Raw genomic sequence first — 17596 nt, 5'->3', positions numbered from 1 at the left:
GCAGGAAGGCGAGATAAAAACGATAGCGCCGTGAAAACCTGGGGAGAAAAAAGGGGAGAAAAGTGGGAAAAGCTGAGCAAGCCCCACGTGTGCCACGGGCTGTCCCAGCCTGCTTCGTTTTCAGTCCTGACGAGGCTTTTTAATAACCTGCCCATGAGCGTGTGGTGATGTGTTTTACCTGGCCAAGCAAAATGCAAAATAAAACATTATTATAAATAATAACAGTATTGGTGAGCTGTGCTACGTGAGCTCAGCATTGGGATTGTTGCTTCCTTACAGAGCTCTCTGCTGCTAAATCTTTTCTGATACTAAAGCTGGCTCAATAGGGTCCTGATCCCTGGTTGAAACATCAATATTACTAATAAATAGAAATAACAAGTGAGGTAAAGGGCCAGACCAGCATGACCTGCTTTATTAATTAATTTGGTGAAAACTGGCCGTTTTCCTACAGCTTTTATACACAGACTTCACACTCGTTTATTGGACATGGGTGTGCTGAAATAAAGCTGGAGTGATGCTCTAACCTAATTATCCACTTGCTTCAGTGAGCCAGGGAAAAAGGGGGGAAGGCCCTTTGCAAACACCCCTGGGGCTTTCAGAAACGCTCACTATTCCTCTCACTGGGTGGATGAAATCATCTCTTCCAGCCAGGCTGTTTCTCAGCATGGATCCCCTTCCAACCCCAGAGCCAAGAGCAAAGTGTTTCTGCAGGAGCTCCCCCTTTTGCAGGGATTTTAGCCAGAGGTTCTGGTCCCCTGGGTGTTTCAGCAGGGATGTGTTTGGTCGGGAGCTGGGGACTGTCAGCAGGAGATGGGGAATCTGACCCCTCTTGTCCTGAGTGTGCCCATATTCTCTGTGCACACAAGTGCATGTGCTTGTGGCTATATATATCTATATATCTGTATCTATATATACACCTACATGCATAAGTGGAGAGAGAGATCATGTGCAGTTCTCCTCTCATCCATAATTCTGTCCTGTGATTTTTGCATCCTGGGTGATTATTACCAGGAGGTGTGAAGCAGACGTGACTGTGCTTTGCTGCACGATATGATCCGATGATCCCAGTAATGTTATACCCAGGCACAGGGGCCGGATCCAGCTCTCGGGAATGCCGACCTGCCAGACTCCTTGCCAGCCATGGCTTTACACCGCCGTAACGCCAAGCTGGGTCCAGCTCTTCCTCCCAGACAGAGACACCACGTTGTGTCCATAATTTATAAGCTATTCAAAATTTATTGCCGAGAACAAACTCTGACTACAGAAGGGTTTTAAATCCTTGTTAAGTATTAAAGTGGAAACAACCGTGCTAACACGGGGCTGGCGTGCAGTGGGGATGGGGCAGCATCCTCCCCGTCCACCCACCAGCTGTGCCTGCCCCCGTGCCCAACAGGGCTCAAATTTAATTTTCTTCCTTCTTTTTATTGCCTTTTTCCCTCCCCTTTTTTCCCTTTCTGTTCCCTCTCCACTGCCAGTTCTCCTGCCACAGGAGCCTCTCCAGGTCAGGGGTAGGTCGGGAGCTGGCCGTGCCCCTACTGCTGTCCTCAGCCCCCTGCTTGGGGGGACCCTTGGCTTTGCTGTGGGGGGCCCAGCCCATGGCAGTGATGGGCTGACAGAGCCATACAACTGCTTGTCACCCCGCCGGTGACAAATCGGCCGGGGATGACAAGAACGGATGGAGGCACTTCCCAAGCTGATGCAGGGGGCAAGAGCAGGGCTGGACTGGGGCCGCAGGGGGGGATGTGGGAGAGGTGCCGGTGGTGGCACCAGGGAGGACAATGAGGTGGGACTCAGGTGGCCAAGCTGGGGTAGCCCTGAGCCAGGGCTGGCATTTGGGGTCTGGGCTGGGGCAAATTTAATAAGGCTTACAGCAGCATCCTCCCAGAGCCTGGCTTAATGGGATGCCAGAGACGACAGGGTTGCCTTGATCTGCTCATTCCCTGGGCCTGGGGAACCATCCATCTTGCTCTAACCCTATTTTAAAAAAATATAAAGGAAAGAAAAGGAGGGGGTGGGAGAGAAAGAAAAATGATAAATCTGTTCAGGGCTTTTCTTTGCCCGTGATTCCTGTAAAGGACAAAAAAAATGAAATAAAAGCCAGGCCCATTTTTTTCCTGCTTGGTGTTGCCATGGGATAGAAAGCCCCCTGTTCTCAAGAGTGCAGAGCCTTTGGGAAGGGGAAAGGAAAAAAAACTGTCATTAACGTTATGAGTTGCATCTGTTCCCTGGGTCTAGGTCATTTCCAGCCCTCCAGCTCTCCCATCGCCTGCCTCCCCCACTCCCACACATTCCCATTGCTAAATTATTTGGATATCCATGCCCTCAGAAATCCAAGGGGAGAACTGTGCTCCCCACTCCAGCTCAAAAACAACAACCACTGTGCTGGGAGCATCCTGGCTTAAAGAGCATCCTGGCTTTGAGAGCATCCCAGCTCAGAGAGCATCCCCACTTGGAGTGCATCCTGGCTCTCAGCTGGGCACAGGAGGTAGTGGTCTGGGAGCAGGACACGTGTACATCCCTCTGGAAAACAGAAATAATAAACCTGGGTCACCACTGCAACAAGCAGGAGTGGGAATTCCCTCTTGGACAATGCCACAAGCAGGAGGGGTTTGGAAAAGCATTGCAAGTTATTGAACCTCTGCTCCTTCTGCTGGGATCTTTGACCTGTGAGGCTCAGGTCTTTAAGAAATCAAATGAACAAACCTCCCTTTTCTGCTCCTGCTCAGCTCCCTGGCTCTTTCCATGCTCAGGGAATACATATGATCAGTATCCGGTATTATTTACCACATCCAGGAGGATGGGGACGAGTAAAAAAAGAATTGATGTAACACACTATCATAAAAAATATGTTTGTACAGTAGAGCAGAGGCTCTCCAGGACTTTGCAGAATCAGGGAAATTGCTTGATATTCCAATTGCATGTGATAAGGAATGTGCATTCAATTGCCTTTATCGGAGCTGCAAGGTAAAATACAGCAGACGGAGGAGGGCTGGGAGCCATAAAGCAAAGAGCTTTACTGTGAGAGACAAAACAGCCAGAACTAGTGCAGAGACTGGGGGATTTTCTTACCCAGCCGTTGCTCCTATCTACCCGGCTCTCATTTCCAGGCTATTTATAACCAAAGTGCTGGGGAAGGCTGGTCCTGCCTGCACTGAGCCCCCAGCGCTGCCTGCACAGCCTCCCTGGTACCTGTACCCACTGCTCCAGAGATCCAGTTCCCAGAGCAGAGGGGAGTGGCAGCCCTGGTCATCCTGGTCTGCATCTGAGATAGGTCCAAAGTAAGTTTTGGTGGGTGCAGAGAGTGAGGGAGGAAGGAGAAGCAGTGATTTCAGCTGCTGTAAAATGGAGGTTGGTGCCTGTGGCACCCATGGCATATGTGAGCTGGGCACTATGACACAGCTGTCCCAGGGCACGAGGCTCCAAACTGGTGCATATCCTGAATGGGATGTGCCAAAACATGCCATGCCATGCTGAGCCGTGCTGTGCCAGCTGTACCATGCCCTGCCAAGCCCTGCCAAGCCAGCTTGGCTGGGGACACGCACACGAGTCTCGGGCCAGCGGCACAGCTCGGCAGGGGCTCACAACCAAGCAGAGCATCAGTGCAGTGCTCATGGTGCTGGCTGAAGCCTGGCAGCATCGGAAGGAAAGGTGATGGTTGCCCTGCAAGCGAAAGAGAGGAGCATGCATAGAATCCTGCTCTGCACACTCCAGGATCACTGGGCAACACTGCAGCTTGTGGGTATCAGTTTGCTGGATTATGTGTAAAAGGCTTTACAGTCTTTATTATGGACACTATAAATAGGTTTGTGGTTCTTCTTTGAGTTAAAGAACAAAAGGCTGTTTCATTAACATTAAACTTGCGTTTCAGTTGCTCTGTGACCGGGTGTCTGGCTTTTTATTGCAAGCCAGGGCTTTCAAAAGCTCCTTAAATGTTAATGTCACCTTTAAAACAACAGTGGCGAGGCCTTTGATCAGCAGAGCTGGTCAGTTCTTGCATCTCAAGTAAGAATCAGCAACTGACTGATCTTGGGATTTTAATATTTCCCTCTTCCCCCTGCCAGCCCCCAGCACCAGGAGGGAAGATGGGCTTTGATCAGAACTGATTTTAGCTATCGCAAAGACCTGCTGCTGAAAGGAGATATTCAGCACTGGGTTTCCATGTTGTGACGTGATGGAGAAGAGCAGGGCATGGCCAGCACGGCTGGCTGGTCCTGCAAGAGTCACCCAACCACACTCTCCTTGCCAGGCTTTGGGGACAGGAGAGGGGTCCTTCTCCACCCCTGCTGCTGTGGACCTGCAGGATTCCCCAGGAGATGTGGTTTGGGACCACCAGCAGCATCTGCTTGTCTTCACTGCAGATGCATCCCTGCAATTAAGAAGCTGGGGGCGTGGGGAAAATAGGATCATCTCAAAGTCTTTCTCTTCTCACGGCACCAGCATTATCCTTAACCATAAACTCACAGCAAGACCACACACCCATCACTCATTGTCCCTCATCCATCCACTGCCCCCTGTCCACACCCCTTCAGTGCTCAGATGCCAGTCACCCCACGGGCATTCCCACACACATGGTCACTGTGTTTGCTGCTGCTGAGCTTGCCAGGCTGGGGACGGGGTCACCCACATCCCTCCACGAGCAGGAGGGAGTGTCATGCTGGAGGAAAGCACATTTCAGATTCAATTAACGCCACCCGCGGCGAAGGCGGCTGCGCTGGTGCTGGTCTGGGTACAAGGATATGTTTGCAGAGATAAGTGTGAGTGTAACCTGATGACAAAAGTTGCCTCCTTCCAAATGTCAGGCAAAGTTCACACAACCCATGTGAAACGAGTTAAAATTTAACAGAAATCTGCAAAGTGTTGTGTTGTAATTGAATCCGTGATGCGGGCGGGAAGCGTGTTCAGGCACATCCCAAATTTGCCTAAACCAGAGTCCTCTTCTGGAAAAGAAGGTCGATGTAAAGGAGGCTGCTGCTGCTGCTGCTAAATATGCACGCACCCTCTCCTCCTGCTGCAGGGAGAACGCTCTGTCTGAAAACTTCTGAGTCATTCTGCATCGGTTTTGATGTGTCAAAATTGGTTTAAAAAATCACAGCTGAAGCAGCAGCAAGGAGAGCTGAGCTCAAGCACACGCAGATGAATGCAAAGTGCTGCAGAGCTGAACCGCATCGGGCTCCACATCAAGAACAAGAGCCCTTTAAGCTCTACCCGCACATTAAGAAGGAAAAAGGCTTTTTGGCTTCTTGACACTGTGATGTGGCTTTGTGTTGTTTTTCTCTTTGCTGGCTGCTAATTCTCCCTTTGTCCTAGCATGGTGGGGTGCAAACTCCTTCAAGCTTTAGAAATGGAAAGTTGTTTTGCTGGTTTTGTGCTCGGTTTCTATAGCTCCAGCAGTGAGCTCAGCCCTGAAGCCCTCCCTCTGTGGTCTCTGGGCCAGATGTGAGCAGTACAGCCCATCGCAGCCTCACGTGGGGTGGCACAGCACCTAAACACCTGCAATGGCAAAGCAGCCATCCCAGAGCCCTTTATTCTCCCTTTCCACATTCCCCTGGCCAAATCCTACTCGGGTCCTGCATCCCAAGCCTGAAAGACCACTGCCAAAACAGCCATGGCACAGTAAGGAGGATGGGGCAGGTGAAAGGAGCTCTGTGCTCTGTGGAGGGTTTTGTCTGTGTCTTTTCTATTTAGGGAGTTTATTACACTAAGTGATTGATGGAATGGATTAAAGAAAAAGAAAAAAAAAAAAGTAGTGAATGCCCATCTTGGTTTGGACTAACTGGAGATAACCCAGTTCCCAGTTCCCGGGCTGGCTCCATGCACAGCATCCCTGTGGGTGGATCTGGGGCTTGGCTCAGGTTTATCCCCTGCTCCTCATTTGCAGATTAAAGCTCGGTGTTTTCCTTGTGATCCTAATGATCGGTACTTCTGGCTGTCCCCTTGGGGCAGCTGCCCAGCCAGGCTCTGTGCTGGATGCAGGGGGCTGGGAGGGAAGCTACAAGGGATGACTGAGACCCTTGTGTGCTTTTACTCTGCAAGGGCTTTTCATAAGGGAGCTAAAAACAAATTTAGCACTTAATGCTCTGAAGAGTAAACACTTAAATGCCCTATCATCTGCCCAAGTGCTTTGTTTGTTTTTCAGAGAAGCCAAACTGAAGCAGTTTTCCATGGAGATGTAGTACCTCCTTCAGATTGGCCCACTTAATTAGATCCTGGTTGCACAGCGCTTGGCTCTGGAAGAGGTGCTGATGAGGAAAAGCTGAACAATTGCTTCCAGAGGCCAAGCCTTGGCTCTAGCTGCTTCCTGGTACCCCACTGCACAGGGCAGTATTTTGGGAGGTGAAGCTGAATGTCTCAAGCTCTGGTTCAAGCCTGCTGATCAGTGCAGGGATGACAGGGACAGACCCAACACGGGCGCTGTGAGCAGAGAGGAGCCACCGTCTGCTCCCAGTCCACTCACACCACCTCCAAATCCCAGCAGGTACAAATCTGACCTCCAGTAAGGGCCAACAGCTTTACATGAGCTACTTGTCTCTGTGTTTAAAAGAAAGTTGGGATGGAACATGCTGGTTTAGGTACTAAGTACTGGCCAATACCACTCTTGGGTGGTGGCTGCTGTGAGCAGTACTCCCTGAAGCATAAAAACTCCAGTCTCCCATTTATAAGCTATTAAATCTGTTACATCCCATAATGGACATCCTCAGGTGAAGAAGACAAACAACGGAAAATGCTGAAACACAACTGCAATGCTAGACACAATAACAGACACAGCAGAAGAATGATATGACACAGGGAGACAAACAGGAGCAAAATTTATGTCACTGGAGATTACAAGGGCATCATGTATCAGCGATGGAGACGGGCTCCGAACGCCAGCGGAAGGGCTGGCCTCACCTTTCAGAGAAAAAGCTCAGAACAACAAGAAAAAAAAGCAGAGCCATGTCCCTCTGGCAGCTGCCTGTGTGAGGGGACAGACAAGGAGTTTGGTAGCAAAGAGAGGGAGATGCCAAAAGTCACATGGTGGCCACGTGCCCGGTGCCTAATGCAATAACAAAAGGTGTTGCTCGCTGGCTGTTAATGGTACAAGGTGGTGTGCATGAAACCAGAAAGCAGGTGAACACCACACAACCCTTTACTCACTCCCCCTCGGTGGGATGGGGGAGAGAATGAGCAAAAAAAGGTGTGGGTTGAGATAAAGACAAGTTTAATAGGACAGAAAAGGAAAGGACAATAATAATAATAATGATAAAAGAATATATAAAACCAGTGGTGCACCAGCTGCTTGCCACCTGCTGACCCATGCACAGTCTGAGCAGTTGCTGTTGCCCCCCAGCAAGCTCCCCCACCCCAGTTTTATTGTTCAGCATCATGTCATATGCTGCACCCCCAGCAGCTCTGGCAGAGCACTGGGAGAAGCTGGAAAAGTCCTTGACTTGGAGTATGCGCTGCTTGGCAGCAACTAAAGCACCAGTGCATTATCAACGTTATTCTCATCCTAAATCCAAAACACAGTATTATACCAGCTACTAGGAAGAAAATTAACTCTATCCCAGCTGAAATGAGAACACAAAGCTAGAAAGTGTTCACATGAGGAGCAAGCAGACACCTGTGCCATTATGTGAAGCACCTCCTGGTAAAAATGGCATTGCTTTGGGCATCAACAGCTACTCCTGCTGTTTGAGCTCATGGGGCTGGTCTTACCCCTCCTCAGCCCCTCCCTATCACAATCTGCCACCCCACCACCCCCAAAGCAATTCCTGTAGCCCAGGGCTCTGGCTAAAGGTTGTGGGAAAGGGAAGCCAAAGGCCAAGAGCACCCCAAAAACCCAAGTGCCCTGGCGTGGAGGGGAATCCTTTCCTACCTGATGCAAAAGATCACAAGCAACTGAGACCAGGTCCATGATGCAGGAACCCCACTGGGAGTGGCTTTAATAACATCATGTGCCCCAGCTGAACTCGTCTGCAGGGGAAGGTTTTACCAACAGTTTATAGTATTTGGCTGTTCCTCTGTCAGGCTGTAAATAGTCACGAAAACTCAGGAACAGTAGAAGGTTGTTGCCCTTCAGTTGTTTTTTGTGTAATGGGAGTACTTTGGACTTCATTTAACACTGTCATGAATTACGGGCTGCTTGTCTTCAGGCTCAGAACCTTATTTTCTTGTTTTAAATGACATTTTACAAGCACATAATATCTGCTGTGCTGTCCACTCAGCACCTTGTAACTGCTCTTGCAAGAACTGAAGATGGGTATGGCCATTGCTGTTTCATATGCTGGGAAAGGGAGAAATCACAAACAATTTTTGCCTGTGGTCACAAAATAAGCTCATGGCTGCACTGGGACTTCAATTTCGGAATATCTATCCAGTTTCCCACAATTTCTGCTGTTGGAAGTGCGGCTGCCAGCCTGTCCCAGGTGCCAGGGTGTGAAGCAGAGATGAGGGACTGCTTCTTGCTGCATTGTGCCTGCCAAGCAGGATGAGTCCTTGCAGCAGCCCAAGATGGAAAACTATTTAAGCATCCACCTAAAGAAGGGGGACTGCTGCAGAAACAGAGGGGTCCTGCAGGACTTGGCTGTTCAGCTCTAAGTCACTTGCAACTCCCAGCTCTCATTATATCACTCCAAGTCAGTACATCAGCAGCCAGACTTCAGAGTAAAAGCTGTCCTACTTTCAGACAACTAATTGCAGTACCTGCTTTAGATTCCAGTAGATGCACATTTCCAGTCAAATGGGCCTCCCTGGTTTGAATTGTTCCCTTCTGTTCCTGGGTTACATGAGCTGAAATTGGTGTTATCTGTCCAGCCCCGGAGCAGTAAATTGCCCCTCTGCCTCAGCTGGCAGCAATGCAGGGGCAAGATTACTTCATTGCTGGCTGAACTCATCACAGGAGCATTTCATGTTAAGCGCTCCCCTTCATGGAGTGTATCCGTCACAGGCTCCATGGGGATCAGACACCCTCAACCTCCACCTCACAAATAAAAATGCCTTTTCTTCCCCCTGCACAAAGCAGCAGCTCTGCCTCCCAGCTCAGAGCCCGGCGGCAGCGGCCAAAACCCCTTCCCTTCCTTCCCCTCCTAGGCAGAGATATTGCATTCATTCATCTCGGGGCCGCAGTGAGCTTGCAGGCTGACAATACATTATGGTGATGTAGGTCTTCATTTCGTGCTGTCAGGGTCTATAACAACTGTATCTATTACCCAGGAGGCCAAACAGGGCAGCTTCCCCCCAGCTCTCCCACCTGCACCCAGGCTAACCCAACCAAGGGGGTCCCTGCCCTTCCCCCGTCCTCTGCCCACAAGGTGCTGGAGGAGGGGGCAGCAGTGGGTGCTGTGGGTGCTGGGATGGAGGGATGGGGGAGCTGGGAGATGGATGGCCCCAAGTGCCGCAAACACAATGAGGTAATTCCACCCAGCAGAGCCTCATCAATCCCCTGGCTCCGGCGCGGCGTCCCCACGGCTCGGCCACAGCCGCGGGTCTCCTGGGCGATAGCCCAGGTGTGTGTCTGTCATGGAGATAAAAGAGGCTTAATTAAGACCCAATAAGCTAAGTGATTTGTTATCTGGGGGCAATATATTACTCCAGCCTATCGATCCCAGAAATGCACGTGTCCGAGAGCTCCCGACAAGGCTCGATCCCTCCCTGGCGAACACCCGCCTCTGCATTCCCAGCGCACGGCAGCCCCAAGCAGCAGGTGCAGGCAGGGGACAGGGACCAGCCCATAACATCTCCCCACTACTGGGTGTATGCACAGAAATGTCAGGATTTGCTTTTCCCATGGGAAGAAGTTGCTGCAATCTGGTGATGCTCAGCTTTGCCCAAGGCCTGGAGCCTGCCCGCCACCTCAGGCTGCAGAGGTGGGCAGAGGCTCAGCATGCTGGGACACTCCTGCTGGTATGTGGTGGCCTGGATCTGTCTGGACCCATCCTGGAGCCACACATGGCTGCAGGGTCTGCAGGAGCACACCTGGCTACTTTTTGTAGGACCATGGCATCTGCAAGCTGCAGTTCCACCATGGGACTGTCCCCATGTTCACTGTTACACTGGCAGGTGCTCAGGAAGGTCCCCAACCCGGGCAGGTAGGACAGAGGTTGGAGTAGGAGCAGGTCTGGAAGGTGACAATGAGGGAAAAGCCAGTTTCCATGAACCAGCACGATCTCAACTGGTGAACGGGAAGCCCCAAGGCCATGGCATGGCCCTGTCCTGAGCAGGGCTGTTGTCCACTGAGCAGGCAGCTGGGTCCTGCACACACGAGTGCACACGTGCCTGTGAGCTTTACTCTCCAGTCCAGCCAGTTCTCCAGAGCTGCCAAAACTCTCCCTTCCAAGCTAAAATCAAACCTTTTATTTTTCAAAACTTGAAGGCAGGGGTGAAGGGAAGGGAACCCAAGTCATTTAACATTTGAAATGTTAAACCACTCAAGAAGTTCTTTGATCTTTTGAGGTTTTGCTGCAAAGGGAACACCCTTTCCCCATTGGTTTACTGAGTCACGCTTATTACTTCAATGCAGAAATATCCTTTATGTCAAGTGTATAAATATCCAGCTCTAAGCTTCAGAAGCCTTTTCCTTTTTTTTTTTTTTTGAGAAGCCTGTTTCATGCTCTCCCAGAGCCACTTGTGCTCTCTTGCAGTCACGATGGCTTCCCAGCAGGAAAGCTGTGTGCTGTGCATGGGTGTCCCCAAGGAGCACCCCGCCAGGGGCCATCCCCTCTGCATCGTCCCCAGATTTCTTGGAGCCCAGCAGCCTGGGAAATCCAGAAAGCAGCAGGGAGAAAGACAGTAGAAGAGCCAGCCTGAGATTGCAGGTAGGTTTCACTTGGATGTCCTGTTGCAAGGACCAGCACCTTTGCTGGGATGTGCAATCTGCCCCAAAAGGAAGGACTGAGGAGTGGTTATACAAGCAGACATACCCTATGTTTTCTGCCCACATTGCTGGCATATTTTGGCCATGGCTCAGGTTCCAAGTGGCCACAGGTGTGGAGGAAAAGCCCTCGGGGCAGAGCCAGGGCTGGCACGCGATGCACCCACGCGCCTACCGGCCGGACCTCCCACAGGAGGGTCTGCAGCCAGGCTGGGGCTGCTGCTGCCCACCTGCCCCACAGCCTGGCCTAGAGCTACGTCTGTGGATGTGCTTGTTCAAACAATACTGATGGCGGGCAAGCCGAGGCTTGAGGAGCAGCACTGGGGCTGCCAGGCAGCAGCCTGTGCCCCAGGAACATGGGCGTTCGCTTCCCTGGGGAAAGAGCCAGTGTTCCCCATACAGCTCAGCACCCTTCTGCCTTGTTCCGGCTGACAAGGGGGTGTCAGACCCCGACAAGGAGTGGGTCAGGTCATAGCAGTGCCATGGGTTGTGGCAGCTCTGTTTAAAACCATGCCACAGATTAACAACAACTTCCCTTTGTCTTCAGGGGAAGAGCCCAGTATTGAGCAAACTTAGCCCTGAACACCCTTATTCAGGCAAGGTAGAGGCATTCCCAACAATCTCCCCAAAATGGGACAGCTTTCCCTTCTGGGCAGCCTTGCTTGAGAGGGATTAAAGCTTTTAGGACACCCATCTCCCAAACTGGGAGCTCAGAGCTGCCCCAGCCACCACCGCTGAGGTCCACCAAGTAGAGCCCCAACCAGCTCTCAGTCCAGCCTCCCCACATCAAGAATTCCATCAGGAATGACAACCTGGTGAGTCAGAGCAGCAAGGAGAGACCCTGTCTGGCAGAGGGATAAGGGCTCGTGTTGCATGGCAGGTCTGCTTCCTGCCCACCCAGCCCCCTCCCCTGCAACACAACCCACGCAGCAGGAACCAGCAACACCCATCCCTGGTGTTAAATGGGTTCTTTTGCCAGCAGTGGCATTTCCAGTGATCTTGCCCCGGTACCACAGCTCTGGGTGGACCCTGATCCGTCCCTGGCCACACTGCAAGACCCCCACCCTGCCACTCACTCCCTCCCAAAGGGCTGAGTGGGGAGAGCTGGGCTGGCCGCCCAGCACAGCTGATGGGCTGCTGTGCAGGACTGTGCCCATGCAGGGCTCCCAGCTAACACCCATCCCTGCTCTCCTGCTTACTCACATCCCAGTGTGGAAGCTGGTGCCTGCTTTCCCTTTTCTTCCCTTTTTTTTCCCCCCACGATGGAGGTCTGATTACATAACCAGCAGCCAGCTCTCGGCAAAGCAAACAAACTTGACATTCATGTAACCTGCCGCGCTCTCTCCGGCAGGGATTATTAAGTCATTAGAGTCTGTTAGCAAATTTTCCCAAATACCTTTTGCTTCTTCCCAGGGGCACCTTGATGGTTAATGATCCCAAACTACCGGCTGGGCTTTAATTCGCCTACTCCAGCCCAGCAACCCACTCCAGTGAGCACTGTGGAGGGGGGGTCAGGAGTGACCCTTAAAGAACACACCTCCCCCTGTAAGGATGCTGGTCTGGAATGGCAGAGATTGACTGGAAGGAGGGTCTGGTCAGGGGATGCAGCCCAGGGAGGGGAAGGAGAGAGGGGGGGGAGGTGATGCCCCATCCTCCCTTGGTAACACACACCCGCTTTTCTCCTTCGCTGAGCTGGCAGCCCAGGGCGGTATTTCTAACAGGCAAGTGTATTGCCTAACTGGAGACAGAATTAAAAATAATCATAAAAAAAAAAAAAAAACAACCAACAAAAAAACCAGTCAGGCAGGCCAGTTAAGTAGAGAGGAGATAGGTTTCACCCACCTGCAGCTGCCTTGCCCTCTTGTTCTCAGGCTGAACAGCATGTACATCCACAGCCAGATGATCCACAGGTTGGTAGCAAGGGACAGCAGGCTGGTCGTGTGTCCCCCAGCCCCAAAGTCCCTGTGTGTTAGCAGCACCAATTCAAAACCCACCGATGGCTTTTCCCCCAGGGTCCCCCTGGCAGATATATTTATGTTTCTTGTAGAGCAAGGTCGGAAGGAAGGGCTACAGGTACAGCTGAAGGTGCAAGCAAGGGGGAATCCCATACAGATTCCTCATCTTTTAGCCTCATGGCTTTCAAAAACAATCTTGCATAGAATCATAGAATATCTTGGGTTGGAAGAGCCCCATAAGGGTCACCAAGTCCAAATCCCATGTACATTTAAAAGGTTCTGAGATCAATTTAGTAATTACAAAATGCTAATCATTTTTGAGAATATCATTAAAACCAGCAATAATAATAAACAAATTGCTACCAAGCAGTAGCTCTGTACAGAAAAACACTTTCTGTTCAGATGAGCAGTATGACATTTTAGTCCCCATGACCCTGCAGCCTCAAAGGCCTTTTTATAGACCAAGGCAGGCTGTGATTTCTACCCCAAGCCATCTTTCTTTTTGCTGCCCTGGAGATCTGCATGTGCATGGTACTATTTGGGAGGGAGTCACCTGGGTGCATCCAACGTGAGTTACAGACTGTACAGTAATTAAAACTACTCATTCCTGGAGCCACGTGGGAAAAAGCCAAGCCAGCTGCTCACCCTGGCACTGGCTGGGCAGGGCTGGACCACCCAGACCTCTGGTTCCCAGCTGCTGGTGGTAATTTTGGGACAACTTTTGCCATATTCACAATGTACCTGAGAGTATGTTTTGTGTGAGAGAGACGCTCGTATTTGTCAGCATTAAAGCAGCAGAGGAGGATGAGAGAAACAGGCAGCACGGGGATGGGGCTGCTGGGAGGCAGCAGCACTAATTTAGCTGTGGAGAATTCCCTGACTTCCCAGGCAAGTGCAAGCATCTCAGCAATACTGGCAGATGTTGGACCTGTCTTTCCTTAAAAATATCTCCCTTGATGCAATGCCCTGCAGGTCTGGAGCCCAGGCGAGGGCCTGTGGCCGCGGGGGTGGGTGGGAATGCCTTTGCTCTGGGAGCTTCACTGGCTCCCCCAGGATGGGCTGTGAGATAGGGAAAGCCAGCCCAACACAGGCTCTGATCTTCCTACCTCAGCCTGCAGCTACTTGGATCCACAGCCAGGGGTGGGACGGGCCCCTTGCGGTCCCTCTCATCCTGGGTGTCATGGCAGGGAGCTGGATTTGCAGGTCGGACCCAAGCCTGCCTGAGCTGGGTCTGTCCCACAGCTCCAAAGATGGATGGAGCCCTGCACCCCAGCCCCTGGCAGGGACCACCAGTCCCCTGATGTGACCAGCCCCTCTGCCTGCCCCATGGCGGCCGGGAAGCGACCAGGGAACCAGCAAGTCACAAATGCTCTGCACCTCCTTGCCAGAGTCATCCATGGAAGGAAATGTGTCACATGAACCTGTTTACTTCTGAAATAAACCTCCCTTTAAGGCAAGTAAATCTAAGGCAGGATCTGTAAGATACCATGATGTGGCATTAAGCTGAAGTTAAGGTTATATTCCTCCAGGGATGCCAGATGGGATTTGGCTTTCCTTGAAGGGAGGACATGCATTTCAACTTTAATGGGTTGATGGAGCCCCTTTTATCTTGTAAATATGAATGAGAAAGGGGGAACTGTTAAATAAATGGAGGTGTTTTACCTGAACCTTTTTCCTTGTCATTGGCTTGGACTGTGTTAAAGACCTTCGTTTTCTCAGAGGAAAACTCGCTCAATCATTCAGAAAGGGAACTAAATGCCTTTTGAGAACATAACCTTTATTTTCCAGATAAATGGTTCACTCAGAGCAATTTGCATGTGGGAAGCTAGTATAGAGCACAGGGAAAAAAAAAAAAAAAAAGTATTTAAAACCCAATAGCAATGTAGGTCAAGATACAAACATCTACTGCTGAGATGACTTCTCTGGGGTTGGGAAGTTAGGGAGCTCAAGGCAATTTAAAAGGACGAGGAGGTTTTGTGTAGCAGCTCTGCTTAGGGCTGAGCGGGTAGATGAGAGAGTGAACTAATCCATACTGGTCCAGCTACAAGGGTTGGGCACTGGGAAGATACAGTCAACCAGCTGATAAACTCTGCAAATGCTTTCCACCACCCAAAGCCTGCTCTGCAGCCTTCCTCCCAAAGGCTGTGTCTGCAAACCCTTCAATCTTTTTCTCTCCCAATATTTTTCCAGCTTTGGTAAAACCAGAAGTGTCCTAATCCCTGACAGCCACCAGCAGCACTTGGCCACCTCTGCCTGAGGAAGGGACCCTGCACAGATGTAATCCCTGTAGCAAGGCCAACCAAGGGAGCTGCTGTGGCCACATCAGCAGGTCAGGGACAAACCACCACTCTATGACTCATTTTCCTCCAGCAGTGGTTTTTTGTAAAGCTCTCTGCATTTGGTGCACCCCAAAACTTCTCAGAGTGGCTCATCATCCCCCTGTTATGCCTTTGCCTGCTGAGGATGGACCCACTCATCCAAGTTATCTAATACAGATCAGAAGTAGCCCCCAGCTTTCCAGGGGTCTGCAGACCATGGGCTGGGGACCGGCTGAAGTGAGAAAGGACCCTGCAAGGCAACACCCCCGCACCCTCAGCTTCTCCCCCCACTATCCCATGAAGGTGGCAGAGCTGCAGCCCTGGGAAAGGCACTGGAATCCTCTGGGAGCAGCTGCAGCAGAGCCCGGTGCCAACTCCAGCTGCTTGTTAATTACGGTAACATGTTGTCTCATGTAGGCACCTCCGCGAAGACGCTGGATTAGCTTGGTAAGTATTTAACACTTGGCACAGGGGGGAAATTTCCACTTAGCATCCAGCAGGGCTGAGCAGCAGGGGGGAAAGGTGGCACAGGCAGGGCATCCAGAGAGAGCACGGGCAGGGCAGGAGGTGGCACGGTCCTGGGGACCGGTAGGGATTCATCCTTACATGGCCCTGGCTGGTGCTGCTGCGGATGGGATCCTGCAGGAGCTGGGGATGGGATCCTGCAGCAGCCAGGGATGTGGCAGCCTCTGCCACCACACTGGGAGCCTACAGACCAAGGCTGCCCCTGGTACACAGCCCCAGCACTGCTCTGGGTATAATCTATGCTGCTAACAGGGTTTGTGCTCACTTGTGCCTTACTTTGACAAGCTTTCATGTTCACTCTGCATGACCAGCCCGCTGGTCAGCCCCTATTGTGCTGGAGCAGAAGAACCGTGCAAACCTGCTTTCAGGTCCTGTGAGCTGCTTGCAAGACATCTTCATCCCCAGAGCTGCCTCTCTGCATGGGGGCTGTGGGACAAGGGACCAGCCATATCTCTGGGAACAGCTGGGTGTCCCCAGAGCTGGGGAAAACAGAAGGAGCTGGGATCCAGCCAGGCCAGGCAGCTCTGCAGAAAAACGTTTGTTGTTGCTAAAGTTACCTTTTGCAAGTAAATTTCCCTCCAGCATGGCCAATTCTCTGTGGGGACAGTGTGACCAGACCCTCCCTGGCCTCGGGGGCTCATCCAGCCCACATGCAACAGGGAAGTTAGGATGAGGAAGCCAGTTCCAGTCCATCATGTGCCATGGACAGCCTCGCTGCCTCCCCTTCTCACTCCCAGGTTACATTAGCATTTTCCATATGTTTGAATGCAGATCAATCCTTTGTCTGAATCCAAATCAGTAATTATGTGTCAGTGTTAGCACAGAGGGGGTGAATCAGGCACAAAAGCATTTTTTGCCTCATACCCTCAAGGTTTAAGATACATTGCTCACCTGAGCCTCCTGTGTGTGGTCTTAGTTCAGGGCTTTCACAAACATCATTAGCAATCCACCAGTGAGTTCAGCAGCAGCCCACAGCCAAAGCTGCCACCTCCTCTTCAATTCCCCAGGGTGGGAAAGCACCCTCAGCACCTGGGGAACACTTAGGTGGCCTCCACTCGCTCCACACTGAGGATGCAGTGGTTGGGGACGCTGAGGAGGGGATGCTGAGGAGGGGTTTCTCCTTCACCCACAGCACTCAGCTCACTCTCAGCAGGTTGATTGAGGACAAAGATGTCCCTGAGGATGGCTGGGTAGCAGCTCTGTGCCAGGCCCATTACCTTCCCAGTGGTTTTCTGGGAAGCCAAGGTGGCTGCAAGAGAAGGGGTGGCTGCTCCAAGATATCAAGGGCTGAGCATCTTCTCCCCTCAGCTGGACCTGGAAGCCCCCAGCACAAAGACCTGGCTTCAGGCCCTGCTGCTGGCATCTCCCTGAGCAGGGCTGGAGCTGGCTGGGCTCTGTTCACCTCCACGACCTATGGGGGGGGTTCTGCATGGTCCAAGGCTGCTGAGCAGGGTCCAGCTGACCCAGGCACAGCAGCAGCCCAGGGCTCCCCAGATCTCTGTGCAGCCAGACAGCTGGACACCCCTTCAGGCTGGTCTGTCCCAGAGCTCCCCCACAGAGGAGCCCTAGGCTTGCTTTCACTTGCCTCCCGGCTCTAGTGGGATGCAGGTTATTAGAGGGGATGTTTTATTGATGGGTGGGGCTAGTTAGAGTTGGAGGTTCATCCACCCACTCCCTTTGATCCCCCGATTCATCTCCTTACCCCATCTCTTCTCCTTACATCTCTGTGGAATTTAACTCCATCCTTTCCTCCAACAAGGCATCTCTTTCCTCCTGTGAGCTGGGCTTGCTCTAGGGAAGATGTTGAAACACTCAGAGGTGATGTGGGCTGGAGGTTAATTTATTCATCCAGCTGCAAGGCAGGAGCTACCACCCAGCAACAACCCTGATGAGACAGTCCAAAGATGGACCCAGCTACTGAGGGAAGTTTTAAAAATACACGGGCAGGG

Source organism: Apus apus, chromosome 19, assembly GCF_020740795.1.
Source record: "Apus apus isolate bApuApu2 chromosome 19, bApuApu2.pri.cur, whole genome shotgun sequence".
Lineage (NCBI taxonomy): Eukaryota > Metazoa > Chordata > Aves > Apodiformes > Apodidae > Apus > Apus apus.
Note: the sequence above shows the minus strand (reverse complement) of the source record.